We start from the raw sequence: 19,845 nt of genomic DNA on the forward strand, positions 1-19,845 counted from the left end.
GCAGCTGTTAGGGAGAGCAGCTCCTGGTGAAATTGCCTCCTTGGCTTGAGAAAAATGCCAGAACTTCACCACTTTTGTGCTGTCGTCCTCTACCCTAGGCGATTACAGCCCAGAGAAGTCCAACCGGCACGTCTTTAAGTGCCCGCCTGAGCTGTCCATGGGCTTCCGAAACAGGGGCGTGAAAACCGACCTCGATCCAGGTAAGTGACCGCGGCGAGATGGAAACCCTTGCAGCTCGGGTGGCCTCTAGTGACAATCTGCTGCTCAGCTTTTCAACCAGAGTGAGTTGGGAAAGGGGGCAGACATCCTTCCTGCTGCGCTGAGCAGCCTTTGTGGGGTGCCTGTCTCTGCCCCAGAGGTTTCTTCCCTTCCCGTCCCTCTTGCAGGTCCCGGCACCTACACCTTGCCCAGGGTGCTGGGCCCCAACACGGCGCACACGTCTGCCAGCCCGTGCTACTCCATGAAGAGCAGGAGTCAGCGGGATCGTTATGATGCTGATCTTGCCAAGGTGAGAGCTACATCCAAGGTCCGCAGACACACACAAAGACAAAAATCAATGCCCACGCCTCCACCAACTTGCAAGAGAAGGGCTGTGGGGTTCCCAAATCCTTTGCCCAGCTTGCTGAACTGGTGCATGCCGTGCAGGCAAGGCGTAAGAACAAACACCGGCCATTTTCACCCAGCAGCTCCGCTGACTGTCTTACAGACCCCAGGGCCAGCGGCGCTCCCGAAGATTGAGCTGGACATTTTCAAAACCAGAGCTCCCGGGTACTCCGGGAAAGACTAAAAGTGTTGTTTAATTTTGTGTTCTAGTTTCAGAACCAGCAAGTCGGCAATGTGAGCTCGCAGCTCAGAAGGCCCATGGTATCCTGGGCTGCACCTTGGGCTGTGAGGTCACAGAGCCGCGTTGTGTCACACCCTGGTGTGGAGTGCTGTGCACGGACACCGCTCCGGCAGTGCTGGCAGCGGCGGCAGCGGTGGCAGCAGCATTTGCAGCGGCAGCAGCAGCAGCAGCAGCAGCAGCAGCAGCAGCGGAAGCGCCAGCATTTCCAGCAGCAGCAGCATTTGCAGCGGCAGCAGCATTTGCAGCAGCAGCAGCGGAAGCGCAAGCATTTGCAGCAGCGGCGGCTGTGGCCAAAGCAGCAGCAGCAGCAGCATTGGCAGTAGCAGCATTTGCTGCAGCAGCGGCAGTGGTCACAGCAGCAGCAGCGGCACTTGTGGCACAGCCAGTGGCAGTGCCACGATGCAGGCGTGGGGGCCCATAACCCCCTCGCTCCTCTTTATCCTCCTCCTCGTGGCCCTGCAAGCCCAGGGGGTCGGGGCTGCGCCATGCGGACAACGGGGAGCCGGTAGGCGGGCAGGCGGGGACCAGCACTCAGCCCAGAGATCTCCCAGTAAGAAATCCCCGAGGATCCGTGTGTTTGGCCATCCAGCCCTTGACGGGTGTTACACACAGCCTGCAAACAGTATTTGGAGAGCTGCCAGGTGCCAGAAAGCAGGTCACCCCGGCCCCTCTGCAGCTTTGGAAACCTCCACCCACGTCTGGGTCCCATGTCATTACCTCACCCCGCCTTCAGTCACTGCAGGTCACTGAGAAAGAAGCAGATGACGAGATCTAACGGAATGTGCTTGATTCCAGATGTGCCTGTAGCCGATGGACTCGCGACTCCACAGCCGGCTCTCATCCAGAAGCATCGCGGCGATCCCTCAGGTCTGTTGCTTGAACGAGTGAGCATTTAGGGTTTAATATTCTGAAGACGTCCATTGAAATATTTCCTGGGAGCTTCTCTGTTGTGTCTGTGTGCAGACATGGCGGCACGCAATGGATATCCAGGGTACCAGCTGGCTTCCAGGGCTGACACTCGGGGCAGTCTCATGGGTACGTCGTGGCTTTTCGCTTCCTTTGGGAGCTGCCAGCTCAAAGCTATTCAGTGATGACGGCATCACAGTGTGTGATGGAAACTTCTCGTGGCTGTTCAGTTGCAGGTGTGAGCACAGGGAGGGCTTTTCCAGCTCCTCGGGTGGGTCCCGCGCCGCAGCTCACCTGGCATGGCAAGGGTGAGTGCTCAGGCTTGGCTGAGTTCACGGGCTAAGCACTCGTGTTCAGTATTTTATTTCTCAGGAATTTAACTTTATATTTTCAATTAAGGTCCTCAAAGAACAAAGCCTAAGGCAGAAAGACTAAAATCTGCCCGGCATCCATCGGTCCTGACCCAAGTCCTGAAGGAACTGGACAAAGTAGAGCATGGTGGGTATATATTGCTCTATAGCAGAAGACTTGGGAAGTGGAGGTTTAGATACTGGATATTGGTTCTTGAAGAGGTTACTTCTAATTAAACTGATTCTGTTTCTTTCTAAAGACCTGGGCCATGAGACTGTGGAGACCGGGGTGCTTCAGAAAGGAGGCGGTCAGGTAGTGCCGATCTACGATGAAGGGATGTTGGCAATGAAGTCAGGAGGCATGCCAGGTAATTGCTGTCCTCTGGTCATCCAATGTCATAAACCAAAATCCCTGTGTCTGCAGGCTCTTCAGCAGCCAAACTCTTGTGGTGAGTCCCCCCAGGCACAAGGGAGGGATCCCTCCTGTGCACTGAGGTCCAAAGGGATGAGCTGAGAGATGGAGCATGGCATAGGGGGAACCTGCCCCATTCTGCTGCATCCTCTGCTGAGGCTTTACCTTTCTCTGATTCTTGGCAGAGCTGTCCAACCCTGGGGAAGCCCGCCAGGCGGGGATCAAAGACCTTCTTGACAAGATTCGAGGTACGGAGCGGCCTTGCAGGGGCCAGAAGTGGGAGACAAGTCCTGAAGGCCGGGGGCATGCAACCAGTGCCCGTGCTGGAGCAAAGGCAAAGGGGGGAGCGAGGTTCAGGTGTCTCCCCATGGGCCGGACTGTGTCCTCCTGGGGTGTGGGTCCCCCGGGGAGGTAGAGCTGGGGGTGGCATTCCCTGACACAGGGGCCGTTTGTGTCTGTCTCGCTCCAAGGGACAGTTGGCCAAACAGCTGTCAGACCTCGTGTGAGATCACCCGTAGTGTGCACGAAACACTAAGGTACAGAATTGTTCCTCCAGGTCGGAGCATCGAGAATAGAAAAAATACTACGGATCCTGCGACCTGCAGGAAGTACTGCATAGAAACCGCCGTGGCGACCTTGGGCTCCATCCTGTTTGGGCTGGGGCTGTTTTGTGCATGCTGGCTGTGCTGGAGGAGGAGACAAAAGTGAGTTGTTGCGCAGGGGGGTGTTGCCAAACGCCTGTATCAGATGGTGGCCATGAGTCATGAAGCAGAAATCACCCTGTTGGGTGCTGCCCTAAAGCCCAGATGTTCACCTCGACCAGGGTGTCCCTGCAGCTCCCACCGCAGCTTCCCCGTGCAGCCGGGTGCCCGCACCCCATGGGGCGCCCAGCGCTGCCCCGCAGCCTCGCACCCGCCCGGCACCGCGGCCACGGCGGGGCCTCAGCAGCCTCTTCTCTCCGCAGGCGCCGCCAGGCCGAGGCCAAGGCAGCTGGGACCGCGGCACAGCAATAAACACAGTTCAGCAGCACACTTGTCTGGGAACTCACCCGTTCTGCGCCAAACTTCATGTCGGGGGCACGCAGGGAGGTGGATGCCCGCGGTGCCAGCGGGCAGGGAGCTGGGCAGGGGACCCTCCGCCGGGCTGGGGGGACACGGCTTCCCTGGTGGGACCAGCCTGCGGAGCTGGGCCAGGAGGGAGAGCTGCAGAGAGAGGGAACCTTGGAGGCTTCTCACTAAATGACTTGGACTTCATGTCCATCAATTCCCATTTTTACCATCACATCACACATTATGATGCTTAGGGCATCTCCCAGCTTTTTGATTCCAGTTAAAGCTTAAATTAGCCGCGAGTCCTACAGTAACCATTAAGGCTTGACAGAAGACAGGAACCTACTGCTGAACCACGTGTTGCCGAACCGTGTGCTGCCATTTCTTTCTATGAGCTGCGATTTCCTTCTGTCAGTCATTGCAATGTATGGAGCGAGAGACCTGAGAAATTGCCTTTCTTAGATTCCACATTAATAGATACGTATGTGTGTGAAAAATGGAAATTAGACTCATGAAGGAAGTCCACATTAGTTATGTTTGTATCACGGGCCATGCTAATTTCTGCAGGCCTCGAGGGAACAACTTCAGTGCTTTATTCAGCTTTATTCACTAACTGAAACGTTTTCATTGAAATAAACCTTTTCACCAAAACAAAGTAGTTTCCTGGCAGTCTGCTGATGTTGTTAATCTTTCAATACTATTCAGTTTCATTGAAACAAAGATGCTTTGCTACCTTTACTTCAGAGTATAAAATTTCTGGGAGACTTGTCATATTGATTTGCTTCTATTTACTACTATATTTTATGATTTTGTTTTGAGATGTGTCCAATGCCATGTGTCAGAGTGCTGTAATATTGGTCCCACAGGAAAGTGGCACTTTTTGTATCCACGTAGTGGGTGATTAAATACAATCCATTTCAAAATAAGGATCAAAATAAGTTCCTGAGCATTGAATTGTCTGTCAGAAGGAAATTCCATATTCCAGCCAACAGCACTAACCAATGAAGCAAAGTGTTTGCTTCTTCCAGACCACGGGAATTTAATTGGCATATCGCATTCTGGCAGGTTTCTTGCTCTGATGGGGCTCTCATTACTTTTCACAATGATCATAATTATTCAGATTTAAATTGATTCAGGTTCAGACTGATGAGGAAGAGAAGGGGACTCCAAAAGAGGTTGCTGAGCAGAGACATGACAGCAAAGGCTCTGCTGAACCTGAAGAGACGCCAATACCGGGACTCTCAAACTCTCCGTGTCTGGACATAGATATATAGATACTCTCAACAGTGCAGAAAATGGGAGCTGCTCACCTTACAAAAAAGATCCTGCTCAACAAGGAGGAGACCTGAGCTTTATCACTAAACACAACTCCCGTGATCTACAACCATCACTTCAGTAACTCGGGCTGCCTGGAAAATACAGCTCTTCACCTTCCCTCGTTTAATTCAAATTGTCATTTCCATTCCAAAGGCCACCCATTAGCATTCCAAAGTCACAGGGCTTTCTCCTCAGCTCTGCTTTTCTCACATTCAGGATGCTGAGACAACCTGATCTCTGAGGGAATTTTTGTTTTTTAAACAGAAAAATAGATATTCTCATTCGAGACACCAACGAGAGGTCTAGCAAGAGTCTTTTGCGAAAAAAATACTTCAGCTGCTGTAAACTAATCCAGCTGGAACTCCATAAAGGTGTGGGGCCCTCGCCGCCGCCTCAGCCGCCTCTTCCCGCCGTTTTTCCCGCCCGTTTTTCTCCCCTCAGGGCCCGGCGGCCCCTCAGCGTCTCCCGCCGCCGCCTCTGCCCCTGCCCTGCGCCCGCTTGCGGGACTGCGCAAAAGTGAGTTTGGACAGGAAACCCCTCTCTTTTAAAATAATGTGCTGGTGACAAGTAATTCTGCAGTCTTTACAGAGAGTCCCTGCCACAGGCTTAGTTTGCACACAAAAGAAAATTGAGCAACGTGACACGAAAGTGAAGTATTCATGAACCTCCCTCACTGAACAAGCACCGATTTTAATAAGAATCTACATCACAGAAAATAAGCTGAGGTAAGGTGAAAAAAATTATTCTTGCCACCTAAAGTAACAGACCCCAACAGGGTTGAATTGCCTATTTATTGTAAGCAGCGGATTTCTAAAGCTTTGGGGAGAGAACTGACGGTCCTGCTCAGACTCTTGCTGACTCCAGCCCTCGCTCAATACGTGAGTACAGGGACCAGCTCACACACACCTTGCTGCTGTTTCTGTCCCACCCCTTGGGCACAGAGAAATCTGAAACTTCTTTCATGCATAAACCTCTAAAACCTCCAGATGACCATTTGTCATTTTGACAATACTCTGGTCACTCTGGGCGCTTAGGGTGAACCCACATTTCTTCTGTTAAAAGAGTGATTTTCTAAAGCTTTGGGGAGAGAACTGACTAACTTGAAAGACTAAAAGTCTTGTTTAATTTTGTGTTCTAGTTTCAGAACCAGCAAGTCACCAGGGAAATCAGGGCTAATGGCAGCATCCAAATCCTGAGCATCAACAGGGAAATGCGCGTGGCCATTATTGAGCAAAGGAGCAAATTTGGGACATGGAAAACCATTTGGAACTTCAACACGGTGAGTGGCAAGGAGCAAGCGTGTTCAGAAAATGTACAGGGACACTAGTTGTGCTCTCTTTAGCCTCCCTGCACCTGGACTCCCTCGGAAACATCTGCCGCAGGAGCTGAATTCAGCGCTCACCAAGGGCCCCAGAGTCACCCAGGAGATGAAAAGCCCACACTAAATACACTGCTGAGGAAAACACCAAACACTGAGTCATCATCCAGACACAGGAACATGCACAGCATTCAATGGACCAAGGCACTGATCTTGCTGCATTCTGTTCTTTGGTGTTTCAGGTCTGAAGGGTCAAGGACAACCGACACAGGTGATCACATTCGTCCTCGGCCAGACAGTTGTCCCTGACCTCAGGATTTACAGACCTGACATCTTCAACGTGTGCAGAGTCCACATCCGTAGTGGCTTCTCCAGTTGCCGGTGAGTACAAGCACATGAATTCTCTCTGTAACGAACTGATACAAACTGGAAACTTACTGCAGGATGATTTTCTGCAAACCCTGTATGGCAAAGGTGCTCTACAGATCAGGTGCAGGCTGTTGCATTTGGACACAGCACCATTTCCACCCCCTCGCTGCTCGCTTTGCTTTTGTCATTGCTTTGGTACTTGAGATGGCTCAATTTGATTAAAACACGAGTGCGATGTGCCTGGTATTAAGGGCTGCCAAAGAGCACGCAGATCATTTAACACCTTATCTCCTGGTGCTTGCTTTTCTTCACAGAATCACAGAATCACAGAATGTTAGGGATTGGAAGGGACCTCCAAAGATCATCTAGTCCAATCCCCCTACCAGAGCAGGAACACCTAGATGAGGTTACACAGGAAGTCGTCCAGGCAGGTTTTGAATGTCTGCAGAGAAGGAGACTCCACAACCTCCCCGGGCAGCCTGTTCCAGTTTCCCATCACCCTTACCGAGAAGAAGTTTCTTGTCAAATTTAAGTGGAACCTCTTGTGTTCCAGCTTGAACCCATTACCCCTTGTCTTACTGCTGGTTGTCACCGAGAAGAGCCTGGCTCCATCCTCGTGACACCCACCCTTCATGTATTTATAAACATTAACAAGGTCACCCCTCAGTCTTCTCTTCTCCAAGCTAAAGAGCCCCAGCTCCCTCAGCCTTTCCTCATAAGGGAGATGCTCCACTCCCTTCAGCATCTTCGTGGCCCTGCGCTGGACTCTCTCAAGCAGTTCCCTGTCCTTCTGGAACTGAGGGGCCCAGAACAGGACACAATATTCCAGATGAGGTCTCACCAGGGCAGAGTAGAGGGGAAGGAGAACCTCTCTCGACCTACTAACCACCCCGCTTCTAATCCACCCCAGGATGCCACTGGCCTTCCTGGCCACAAGGGCACAGTGCTGGCTCATGGTCATCCTGCTGTCCAGCAGGACCCCCAGGTCCTCTTCCCCTACACTGCTCTCTAATAGGTCATTCCCCAACCTATACTGGAACCTGGGGTTGTTCCTGCCCAGATGCAAGACTCTACATTTTCCCTTGTTATATTTCATTAAATTTTTCCCTGCCCAACTCTCCAGCCTGTCCAGATCTCGCTGCATGACAGCACAGCCTTCTGGCGTGTCAGCCACTCCTCCCAGCTTGGTGCCATCAGCAAACTTGCTGATAGTACCCTCAATTCCCTCATCCAAGTCGTTGATGAATATATTTAATAATACTGGTCCCAGAAATGACCCTTGAGGGACTCCACTAGACACAGGCCTCCAACCAGACTCCGCCCCATTGACCACGACTCTCTGGCTTCTTTCCTTCAGCCAGTTTGCGGTCCACCTCACTACCCGATTTTCCGGTCCATACTTCCTCAGTTTAGCCGTGAGGATGCTGTGGGAGACGGTGTCAAATGCTTTACTGATGTCGAGGCAGACCACATCCACTGCTCTGCCATCATCAATCCACCTTGTTATGTCTTCATAAAAGGCTATGAGGTTGGTCAAGCACGACTTGCCCTTGGTGAAGCCATGTTGACTGCCCCTGATGACCTTCTTATCCTTGATATGTCTTAAGATGGCACCAAGGATAAAGTGTTCCATCACTTTCCCAGGGATGGAGGTGAGACTCACCTGTCTATAGTTGCCCGGGTCCTCCTTCTTGCCCTTTTTGAAGACCGGAGTGACATTTGCTTTCCTCCAGTCCTCTGGCACCTCTCCCGTTTCCCAAGACTTGGCAAAGATGATGGAGAGTGGTCCAGCAATGACTTCAGCCAGCTCCCTCAGCACCCGCGGGTGCATCCCATCTGGATCCATGGATTTACAGACGCCCAGATTGCTTAATTGCTCCCTAACCCAGTCCTCATCAACCAAGGCAAACTCCTCCATTGCCCTGCCTTCCTCTGGAGCCTCAGGGGTACGGGGCTCCTCAGGACAGCCTCCGGCAGAGTAGACAGAGACAAAGAAGGCATTCAGTAACTCTGCCTTCTCTGTGTCTTCTGTCACCAGGGCACCCACTCCACTCATCAGTGGGCCTACATCGCCTCTGCTGTTAGTTTTATGTGCCATGGATTTGAAGAAGCTCTTTCTGTTGTCCTTGACCCCTCTTGCCAGGTTTAACTCTAAGGAGGCCTTAGCTTTCCTAGTTGCCTCCCTACATCCTTTAACAACAGCCTTATATTCTTCCCAAGTGGCCAGCCTCTCCTTCCATGATTTGTAAACTCTCCTCTTCCACTTGAGCTTACCCAGCAGTTCCCTGTTTAACCACGCAGGTCTCCCGGCTCCCTTCCCTGACTTCCTGCGTGTCAGGATGCTCTGATCTTGAGCTTCGTAGAAGCAGTCCCTGAATGTTAACCAACTATCTTGGGCCCTTTTAACTTCAAGCAGCCTTGCCCACGGGATTTCCCCCAGCAATTGTTTGAAAAGGCCAAAGTTGGCCCTGTTGAAGTCCAGGGTTGCAATTCTGCTTGCTATTCTGCTCCCGCCACACAAGATCCTCAACTCCACCATTTCATGGTCACTGCAACCAAGGCAGCCCTCCACCTTTACTGCTTTAACCAGACCCTCCTTGTTAGTGAGGACGAGATCCAGCAGCGCACCTCTCCTAGTCGGCTCCTCCACCATTTGCATCAGAAAGTTATCATCAATGCACTGGAGGAACTTCCTAGACGGTGGCTGGCTGGCTGAGTAGTCCTTCCAGCAAACATCAGGGGAGTTAAAATCCCCCATAACAACCAGAGCCTGTGACTGTGAGGCCGCTCTCAGCTGCCCGTAGAAGGCCTCATCAAGTTCCTCACCCTGATCTGCTGGCCTGTAATAGACACCCACAACAGTATCAGCCCTGCCAGCCTGCCCCTTAATTCTCACCCACAGACTCTCAACTCGCTCCTCAACTGCACCTGGACAGTACTCTATACATTGTAGCTGCTCTCTCACGTAAAGAGCAACTCCACCACCACGCTTCGCTGGCCTGTCTTTCCTGAAAAGGACATCGCCATCATTGACCACATTCCAGTCATGTGAGCTGGCCCACCATGTCTCTGTAATTGCCACCAGATCGGAATCTCCTGACTGAACGCAGGTTTCTGACTCCTCCTGCTTATTCCCCATGCTGCGCGCATTGGTGTACAGGCACTTCAGGGAGCGAGCCGAGTACACTGATTTCACCCTAGGGGTGTGGGGGGCCTCCTGGTCTTTACTGATTCCAGCATGCTGCCCCACTGATGCACTCCCAGCTACAACCACATCCCCCTTCAAATCTAGTTTAAAGCCCTCCAAATGAGCCCTGCTAATTTCTGTCCCAGCATCCTTTTACCCCTGTGGGATAAACCTTTCCCACGTATCGCTGTCCGGACTGGTGTCTTATGAAACCAGCCGTTATCAAAGAATCCAAAGCCCTTCCTGTAGCACCAGTCTCGAAGCCAATCATTTACGGACTTAAATTTTCTATTCCATCCCACATCATCACCCGAAAATGGAAAGAGGGAAGAGAAGATAACTTGAGCCCCACACTCTTGCACCGTTCGTCCCAAGGCCTTGAAATCTTTCTTCATTTCCCTCAGACTACGGGATGCAGCTTCCTCCCCATCTGTCTCAAGATCAGTAGTGGGTAGCAGTCCGTTGGGTGCACCAGGTTGGGAAGTGCCCTGGTGATGTCCCTGATCCGGGCACCAGGTAGGCTACAAACTTCCTGATGATGAGGGTCAACTCTGCATATCGGGCCCTCTGTCCTTCTCAGAAGGGAATTGCCTAATACAATTACCCTTCTTTCTTTTTTATCGGATGCAGTCTTGAGGTGTGGAGTCAATCGCCTCTTCCTATGTGACCTTGTAGGGGGCCCTTGCACCACATCCCCACCTACATCTTCTTCAATATCCAGGCCCTCAAACTTATTACGCAGGGGCACCTGGGGAAGCAAAGCAGGTAAAGAGGGGGGTTGCCCGTGACTCCTAACTGGAACTTGCTTCCAACCCTCCTCAGCTTTTGGGTCCCCTATCTCTGCCCGAGAGCGACAGGGCAGGGACTGTCTCGGGGCTTCCCCCTCTGCCCGACAGGGCAGGGGGTCCATCACCTTTTGGGGGGTTCCCCCTTGGGGCCTTTCTGCCTGGCACACCAGGGAGTTACTCCACCAGTCGATCTCCTTTTCACACTGCCTTTCTTGTTTGTAAAGAACTCCAATCCATCTACAATGAAGCAGCCTGCACTAGACTTAATGCCCTGAATCTTGTGCAGCTGAACTACTGCTGTGCCAACATCAAGGTCTGAAACTCTCACCTTTCTGGAACCACGTGCGGATGCCCGATCGCGCCTGCACAAAGCCAACCCTCATGCTGTTCTTCCCTGGCATCTCCTCTGCCAAGAGTTCCCTTCCTGATGATTCTAATGCAGAAACAGGTCAATCGTTGACCACAGCTTTCAACAAAGCGCCTTAGCATGGACTGAATCCGGCTACTTTCTCATTACTGTACCCTTCATTATCTACGAGCACATCCAGAAACATAGTTTGATTGTATCTACCCTTTTGAGCCCTTCAAATGCTCTTTCAAAAGCCTGATCTTGACACAGGGTGCAGCCATAGAGGAGAGCGAGTGTCAGTGTGTGGTCCAGGGAAAGATGCCTCACATTCAAAATCTTGTTTCACGTGCACGAGAGGTCGAAGAAAAGCAGGACATTGCAATGAATTTGCCTTGTTTTTAGGGAAGAGGTGTCTTAATTTGTAGGATTTACAGATTTGTTCTGTTCCTAGAGTCCTGTATTTCCTCTGCTCTAATGAAAATGGCAGGATGCCCTGGGTTACCCTGTGAATACAAATCTCTCTCTCAGAACACCAGCCATGCAAGGTCCCGCAGTTTCTGTTCCCCTCTCACCCATCCCCAGAGGTTTATTCTGCAGCAGTTGGAGAGGAGACAGAGTTCACTTCGGCCCATCTCAGGCCAAAGCAGCTGCATTCCCTGCATTAGCACACACCAGTCCCTGCAGAGGAGACAGACAGCAGTTTGTTGCTGCCCATCTCTTTCCTTTTGCTGTTACACAAGTTCTTGGGATCCCCTTACACACCATCAGCTCTCCTTCTACTCAGGCTGAGGCTAAATATGACAGAAAAGGCAAGAATCAAAGCTGAGGAGGGATTTTCACTTTATTGATAGTCATTAGACACTATCCTAACAGAATCTTTCGGCTCTCATCATGCCCTGCTCTGGTTTGGTATTGGCATTTCTCTATTTAACTCCCTTTCCAGCAGAGACTGGAAAGAAATATTTTAGCACTAGTATGTATGTTTTAATGCCAAACGTACATGAGTGAAAGAAAAGGAAACGTCAGATACTCACACACCAAAGAAACTTCCCACAGCAACAAAAATACACCCATGATGCCGATGGGATTTCTTTTTAAATCCTGTAGGATTATGTGAAATGCAGTCAGTAAAGTTGCGCCTTTCACTCTGTGCAGCTCTGCTCCCTCCTGCTGGCCACATGTGCATGTACTTGTGCCTTACACCAGGGAAACCCAACTGCAGGAGATCCGAATGTTCATTTAACCAAACAGCGCTTCATCAGAGCTGTTTGTAGGTTCCCTGCTCAAAGTTAGGCGCATGTTTTGAGGTAATCACTGTTACAGAACAGACTGCAAAGGAAAAGACTGAGTTTGCATCTTGGGAGTCACAGGGGACTGAGAATCCCAACACCTGTGCTGAGGGTTGGACTTGGCCATTAGAGCAAGATTGTTCCTGTGGTAATTGGAGGGTATGAGGAAATAATGAATTGGGGAGGATAGGGTACTTTTTATAGCTGTCACAGCTTTTGTAATACAGTGGTTGTGGGTCCTTGACATGGACAACTGTAGAAGTGGTGGCTGAGGTTGTATAGTGGAAATGCTTTTCTTCTGCTGTTTAACCCAAATGGCCATCCAACAGTCATAGAATAATGAATCTGGAAATATTAGTTTGCCTCAGCAGGCAGAGCCTCTGCTACCCAGCGGTGCTGTGTGACCGCTGTGTCACTTGTCACCTCTGTCACTGAGCGCAAGGACAGTGTAAAACCCAGGTGCTTTGGAAAGCTCCCCCAGTCTCTGCTGATGTGCAAAATCTGTCTCATGTGCACCCTGAAAATACACATGGAGACAGGACGAGCAGATCTCAGAAACATCTGACCCTGCAGGCCGGACGTCCCGAGTCCCGCATCACCAGCTGATGCAATCGCAAAGCCTCCCAAAGTCACCAAGCATTTCCAGGATGATCCCAGGCTGTCCCCAGGGCGCCCTGGCTGCTGCCACCTCAACCTCTCTTGCCACATCTCTGGCTGCCCTCACTGCTCGCCACCCTCTGTGCCGCAGAGACGAGGGAGACGCAGACATTGCCGTCCTCATCCCTTTCGACTGCCGCGGCTGAGACAGGTGAAGTCCTGAGACTGCTTCTTCCCTGCCATAGCTCAGCAGCAGCCATGAGCTCCATTGTGCACGTTGGGATTTGCATCCCCAGGCCTTGAACAAATCCAGCGGGGGGGAATCCACAACTGCTCTGGGCAAGGGGTCTCGACACCCTCATTGCAAAATCTCTTCTCAAGAGTTTTGGTGTTCTCTGATGAGACAGGACTTGCATGGTACGGGACCAAGATGTCACCAATGGGTGACTGAGATCGTTTAATGAACCACTGTCAAAGGTATTAGCAAAAGTGGGTTTAATATGATGTCGGAAAAGTGCGATTTAACAAAGTTCCATTGCAAGGTTCACTATTACTGTACAGCACAATCATTTGAACAGTGATTCAGAACTACTAAGGCACAAACCAAAGTACCAAGACACGATTCTGCTTTCCTGGGGACTTGGAGACCTCACCGCCCACGGGGCCCCATCACAGCCCAGTTCACCAGCCCTGGACCCAAATACTCGGTCCAGGGCCCAACGGGTAAGACAAGGATCAGAGTGGTGTGTGGACGTTGAGCACACCCGTGGTAAAATCAGCTACAAACCCACTTCCCTTCTCTTCCTAGGTTACATCAACCACAACCCCACCAAAGTCAAAGCCCCCGTGTACACAGGCAGAGGGGCAAGATCCTGCGGAAGGCGGCTGCTCCCCAGGCCCTCGCTATTATGTGGAGCCCTCCATGACCAGGACTGGGAAGTACGTGGCTCCAGCCTACGCCGTCGCTGGACTTCCCAGGATAAAGACGGACATCACACCTGGACCAAGTGAGTAACATTCCTCCAGTTGATTGTTCAGACAAGACAAATACATTTTCACGTTTCCCTGCTACAGTGGTACAAAAGATAGATGGGTACAAAAGGCTCAGCTCACCCTTTCAATGAGCTGTCATTGTTTTCTGGCAGCTGGCACTTCTGCAGCTGTTAGGGAGAGCAGCTCCTGGTGAAATTGCCTCCTTGGCTTGAGAAAAATGCCAGAACTTCACCACTTTTGTGCTGTCGTCCTCTACCCTAGGCGATTACAGCCCGGAGAAGTCCAACCGGCACGTCTTTAAGTGCCCGCCTGAGCTGTCCATGGGCTTCCGAAACAGGGGCGTGAAAACCGACCTCGGTCCAGGTAAGTGACCGCGGGGAGATGGAAACCCTTGCAGCTGGGGTGGCCTCTAGTGACAATCTGCTGCTCAGCTTTTCAACCAGAGTGAGTTGGGAAAGGGGGCAGACATCCTTCCTGCTGCGCTGAGCAGCCTTTGTGGGGTGCCTGTCTCTGCCCCAGAGGTTTCTTCCCTTCCCGTCCCTCTTGCAGGTCCCGGCACCTACACCTTGCCCAGTGTGCTGGGCCCCAACACGGCGCACACGTCTGCCAGCCCGTGCTACTGTGCAGACACACACAGACAAAAATCAATGCCCACGCCTCCACCAACTTGCAAGAGAAGGGCTGTGGGGTTCCCAAATCCTTTGCCCAGCTTGCTGAACTGGTGCATGCCGTGCTGGCAAGGCGTAAGAACAAACACCGGCCATTTTCACCCAGCAGCTCCGCTGACTGTCTTACAGACCCCAGGGCCAGCGGTGCTCCCGAAGATTGAGCTGGACATTTTCAAAACCAGAGCTTCTGGGTACTCCATGGGAACCCGAACTCAGCTCCGAGATAAGACCGTCAAACAAGGGCCGGTGGACTACCACACGGGGAGGGTAAGGTGGCCGCCTTCTGCTGAGCGCGGCTTTGCCAAAGCATCTCCCCTTCCGCTGGGTCTGCCTGGAGCTGCACAGTGTGCTGCTGCAGTGACAAGCTGCAGGACAGCCCTCCTGTCCCTTCCCTTGTCCCCAGCCCAGCAGAGGGCAAGCAAGGAACACTGCTTTTCCCTTCCGATGTCTCAGCCAGCAAATGTTACGGGCTCATACATTGCGAGCTCTTCAGGAGGCCACTCCTCAGAAGGGACAAGCAGACAGGTCCCTGCCTTCCTAATGCCGGGAAGACAAATTTGGAGGAGAGGGGAATCTAGCAAAGTCTGGCTGGAGCTCGACGTCCTCTGGACTCAGACCCAGCTCAGCTCAGCTCAGCTTTTCACACCAGCTGTGAAAAGCTCTTCAGTTTGTTTGCTGCTGAAAACTAGGTTTTTGTTTTACTGTCTGCAAACACAAACTCAATGGATGTCTTTTACCTCCTGCTAAAGTGTTTTTCACTTTTGTTCACATACATCCCCCAAATGTGAAGGAAATCCAATGAATCACAGCCTCAGGACACCTTGAGTGCTCTGCTAATACTTGAGGTTTCCAACAAGCGTGCTGCAGCAATAGGTGCAGCGAGCTGGAGGCTGCAAGGCACACATACAGCGGTGTGCGATGTGGAGCGGCCAGTGCACATCGGCACCCTTGTTCTGGCAGACAACCGTCGCTGAGGACAAGTCTGCTGGGTCAGGACGCTGAACTCCGCTGCACCCACAGCCAGCCCTGACCAAGAGGAGACAGAGAGAGACGCAGAGCGACTGTCCAGAAACGGCACTGGGCTCAGGGGGACGGGCAGGGCAACAGGCACCCAGACAAGCGATGACAAGTTCGCATGGTCACCTTTTTCTCCTTTACCCTTCCAGGTGGAGCTGATCAAGCCCCAGGCGCCTGCAGCCACCTTTGGACTGCGCCATTCCGTGTACACGACTCCCCTGATCCTCGATGTTTGGGATGTCCTGAATAAAACAATGTGTTGCTTAGAGAGACAGCTCCAGTTCGTCTCCTCTGCCAGTGTCCGGTGCAAACTCAAGACATTTGAGAACATCTGCTGCCTCAGGCACCCCTGGGGTAGAGACACCTCACCTGAGGTTCACGCACCTTTTCTTCCCATGTTTCAAACTTCTGAGCTTCATAGGAAATGTGTAAATATTTTTATACACATGTTTAAGATCTAGAGGAATTCTGATCATCAGGGAAAAAGAATTACAAATTCAAAAAAGATTCCTCCAAGTTCCCTTTGCAAAGAAAGCGCAAAGGCCAGTCAAGCGCGGATGAACTAACCCATGTCCCTGAGAACCTCATCTCCGTCTGTCCAACCCCTCCAGGTCTGGTGACTCCACCACTGCCCTGGGCAGCCTGTTCCATTGCCCCACAGCCCTTTCGGGAAGAAATTGTTCCCCAGATCCAACCTCAACCTCCCCTGGCGCAACTTGAGGCCGTTTCCTCTCGTCCTGGCGCTTGTTCCTTGGGAAAAGCGACAAATTCATTGGATGTTACCAGCTGACTTCTCTATCAGCTTGCACAAAACTTTCTTTCCTGAGAAGCAGGCATGAAGTGGATCTATACCATAACACTGATCTATACCATGACACTGATCCATACCACACTATGCTGCCCTGCTTGCTAAGGCCTTTGGGTCTTTGGAGCGGGTATTGTCTGACTCAAGTCCCCACCTACCAACACAAGAAAAGAGCATTTTTAAGGATGCCAGAGCAATGAAGAAGTCTGTGTACAACGGGACATTCCACTCTATGGCTTGAACGTGAACCCAAGGAGCATCAATTCCTGTAAGTTTTACTCCATTTGAAATATGGCATCTATAAATCTATATGATGCTGAAACCAGGTGTGAAGAAAACTCATGACTACTCTAAAACCCATGTAATAAAACTGCCCAGATTTAAGATCACAGATATATTCCAAATATCTCAAGTCGACCATCGTGCTCGCAGGCTCTTGTCTTGCTGGGGCGCTTGAACTACCGCAACATCTGCACAGCGAGCTGCAGGAATCCAGGAGCACCCTGGAGTGCACGGAGGAGAATTTCTGAGACCAGGGAGTAGCCCTGGGGGATGAAAATTTGGATGTGAGTTGACAGTGTGAGCTTGCAGCTCAGAAGGCCCATGGTATCCTGGGCTGCACCTTGGGCTGTGAGGTCACAGAGCCGCGCTGTGTCACACCCTGGTGTGGAGTGCTGTGCACGGACACCGCTCCGGCAGTGCTGGCAGCGGCAGCAGCGGCGGCAGCAGCATTTGCAGCGGCAGCAGCATTTGCAGCGGCAGCAGCATTTGCAGCAGCAGCAGCGGCGGAAGCGCCAACATTTGCAGCAGCGGCGGCTGTGGCCAAAGCAGCAGCAGCAGCAGCATTGGCAGTAGCAGCATTTGCTGCAGCAGCGGCAGTGGTCACAGCAGCAGCAGCGGCACTTGTGGCACAGCCAGTGGCAGTGCCACGATGCAGGCGTGGGGGCCCATAACCCCCTCGCTCCTCTTTATCCTCCTCCTCGTGGCCCTGCAAGCCCAGGGGGTCGGGGCTGCGCCATGCGGACAACGGGGAGCCGGTAGGCGGGCAGGCGGGGACCAGCACTCAGCCCAGAGATCTCCCAGTAAGAAATCCCTGAGGATCCGTGTGTTTGGCCATCCAGCCCTTGACGGGTGTTACATACAGCCTGCAAACAGTATTTGGAGAGCTGCCAGGTGCCAGAAAGCAGGTCACCCCGGCCCCTCTGCAGCTTTGGAAACCTCCACCCACATCTGGGTCCCATGTCATTAACTGACACCCCCTCCAGTCACCGCAGGTCTCTGAGAAAGAAGCAGATAAGAAGATCTAACGGAATGTGCTTGATTCCAGATGTGCCTGTAGCCGATGGACTCACGACTCCACAGCCGGCTCTCATCCAGAAACATCGCGGCGATCCCTCAGGTCTGTTGCTTGAACGAGTGAGCATTTAGGGTTTAATATTCTGAAGACGTCCATTGAAATATTTCCTGGGAGCTTCTCTGTTGTGTCTGTCTGCAGACATGGCGGCACGCAATGGATATCCAGGGTACCAGCTGGCTTCCAGGGCTGACACTCGGGGCAGTCTCATGGGTATGTCGTGGCTTTTCGCTTCACTTGGGAGCTGCCAGCTCAAAGCTATTCAGTGATGACGGTATCACAGTGTGTGATGGAAACTTCTCGTGGCTGTTCAGTTGCAGGTGTGAGCACAGGGAGGGCTTTTCCAGCTCCTCCGGTGGGTCCCGCGCCACAGCTCACCGGGCATGGCAAGGGTGAGTGCTCAGGCTTGGCTGAGTTCACAGGCTAAGCACTCGTTTTCAGTATTTTATTTCTCAGGAATTTAACTTTCTACTTTCCGTTAAGGTCATCAAAGAGCAAAGCCTAAGGCAGAAAGACGGAAAACTTCCCAGCATCCATCAGTCCTGAACCAAGTCCTTAAGGAACTGGAGGAAGTGCAGCATGGTGGGTATATATCGCTCTAGAGCAGAAGACTTGGGAAGTGGAGGTTTAGACACATGTGCTTCTTAGAAGGGTGCCTTCCCCAACTGAACTGACACCCTCAAATGCCCAGGCTTTGTTTCTGAGTGTTATCAATGTATTTTGAGAAATATTGCCTCCTGAAGACATTGGTTCTTGAAGAGGTTACTTCTAATTAAACTGAATCCGTTTCTTTTTAAAGACCTGGGCCACGAGACTGTGCAGAACGAGCCGTTCTGTGGTGTGTATCACAATGTCTGATGGACACTTCTCGTGGCTGATCAGTTGCAGGTGTGAGCACAGGGAGGGCTTTTCCAGCTCCTCGGGTGGGTCCCGCGCCGCAGCTCACCTGGCATGGCAAGGGTGAGTGCTCAGGCTTGGCTGAGTTCACGGGCTAAGCACTCGTGTTCAGTATTTTATTTCTCAGGAATTTAACTTTATATTTTCAATTAAGGTCCTCAAAGAACAAAGCCTAAGGCAGAAAGACTAAAATCTGCCCGGCGTCCATCGGTCCTGACCCAAGTCCTGAAGGAACTGGGAAAAGTAGAGCATGGTGGGTATATATCGCTCTATAGCAGAAGACTTGGGAAGTGGAGGTTTAGATACTTGAAGAGGTTACTTCTAATTAAACTGATTCCGTTTCTTTCTAAAGACCTGGGCCACGAGACTGTGGAGACCGTGGCATTTCAGAAAGGAGGCGGTCAGGTAGTGCCGATCTACGATGAAGGGATGTTGGCAATGAAGTCAGGAGGCATGCCAGGTAATTGCTGTCCTCTGGTCATCCAGTGTCATAAACCAAAATCCCTGTGTCTGCAGGCTCTTCAGCAGCCAAACTCTTGTGGTGAGTCCCCCCAGGCACAAGGGAGGGGATCCCTCCTGTGCACTGAGGTCCAAAGGGATGAGCTGAGAGATGGAGCACGGCACAGGGGGAACCTGCCCCGTTCTCCTGCATCCTCTGCTGAGGCTTTACCTTTCTCTGATTCTTGGCAGAGCTGTCCAACCCTGGGGAAGCCCGCCAGGCGGGGTTCAAAGACCTTCTTGACAAGATTCGAGGTACGGAGCGGCCTTGCAGGGGCCAGAAGTGGGAGACAAGTCCTGAAGGCCAGGGGCGTGCAAGCTGTGCCCTTGCTGGAGCAAAGGCAAAGGGGGGAGCGAGGTTCAGGTGTCTCCCCATGGGCCGGACTGTGTCCTCCTGGGGTGTGGGTCCCCCGGGGAGGGAGAGCTGGGGGTGGCATTCCCTGACACAGGGGCCGTTTGTGTCTGTCTCGCTCCAAGGGACAGTTGGCCAAACAGCTGTCAGACCTCGTGTGAGATCACCCTTAGTGTGCACAAAACACTAAGGTACAGAATTGTTCCTCCAGGTCGAAGCATCGAGAATAGAAAAAATACTACGGATCCTGCAACCTACAAGAAGTACTGCATAGAAACTGCCGTGGCGAGCTTGGGCTCCATCCTGTTTGGGCTGGGGCTGTTTTGTGCATGCTGGCTGTGCTGGAGGAGGAGACAAAAGTGAGTTGTTGCGCGGGGGGTGTTGCCAAACTCCTGTATCAGATGGTGGCCATGAGCCATGAAGCAGAAATCACCCTGTTGGGTGCTGCCGTAAAGCCCAGATGTTCACCTCGACCAGGGTGTCCCT

At 52.0% G+C, this 19,845-nt stretch overlaps 2 pseudogenes; both read left to right on the forward strand.

Annotated features, from left to right (window-relative positions):
• Positions 1-1,623: 1,623 nt before the first annotated feature.
• On the forward strand, positions 1,624-10,859 carry LOC135998441 (uncharacterized; annotated as a pseudogene).
• Positions 10,860-13,278: 2,419 nt separating this feature from the next.
• On the forward strand, positions 13,279-17,113 carry LOC135998442 (ciliary microtubule associated protein 1A-like; annotated as a pseudogene).
• Positions 17,114-19,845: the final 2,732 nt, after the last annotated feature.

Source organism: Caloenas nicobarica, chromosome 25 (assembly GCF_036013445.1).
Source record: "Caloenas nicobarica isolate bCalNic1 chromosome 25, bCalNic1.hap1, whole genome shotgun sequence".
Taxonomy (NCBI): Eukaryota; Metazoa; Chordata; class Aves; order Columbiformes; family Columbidae; genus Caloenas; species Caloenas nicobarica.